The 590-nt window shown below is 50.0% G+C and overlaps 1 protein-coding gene across 1 annotated transcript in view; it reads left to right on the top strand.

Annotated features, from left to right (window-relative positions):
* The window catches only part of cdyl (chromodomain protein, Y-like), a gene marked incomplete at its 5' end in the record, with an annotated part of 7,384 nt that extends 7,073 nt beyond the window's left edge, over positions 1-311 (top strand). Inside the window, 1 exon segment of the mRNA XM_014032726.1 lies at positions 12-311.
* Between the last annotated feature and the right edge of the window lie 279 nt (positions 312-590).

Here is a 590-nt window from a genome sequence, read left to right as displayed (position 1 = left end):
TCCCAGACCAGGATGTAGACACGTCCCAGACCAGGATGTAGACACGTCCCAGACCAGGATGTAGACACGTCCCAGACCAGGATGTAGACACGTCCCAGACCAGGATGTAGACACGTCCCAGACCAGGATTTAGACACATCCCAGACCAGGATTTAGACACGTTCCAGACCAGGATGTAGAGATGTCCCAGACCAGGATTTAGACACATCCCAGACCAGGATTTAGACACGTTCCAGACTATCCTGCAGTTTACCATATGGTTCTAGAATTTAGACATGTCCCAAACCATCCTGCAATATACCTTATTGTTCCAGGATGTAGACATGCCCCAGACCAGTATTTAGACACGTCCCAGACCATCCTGCAGCTTACCTTATTGTTCCAGGATTTAGACATGTCCTAATCTATGGTTCCAGGATGTAGACACGTCCCAGCCCACCCTACAGTGTATTCTATGGTTCCAGGATGTAGACACGTCCCAGCCCACCCTACAGTGTAATCTATGGTTCCAGGATGTAGACACGTCCCAGCCCACCCTACAGTGTAATCTATGGTTCCAGGATGTAGACACGTCCCAGCCCACCCTACAG

Source organism: Austrofundulus limnaeus, unplaced genomic scaffold (genome assembly GCF_001266775.1).
Source record: "Austrofundulus limnaeus strain Quisiro unplaced genomic scaffold, Austrofundulus_limnaeus-1.0 Scaffold1522, whole genome shotgun sequence".
In the NCBI taxonomy this organism is placed as follows: Eukaryota; Metazoa; Chordata; class Actinopteri; order Cyprinodontiformes; family Rivulidae; genus Austrofundulus; species Austrofundulus limnaeus.
Note: the sequence above shows the minus strand (reverse complement) of the source record. Positions and strands in the feature narration are given on the sequence as shown.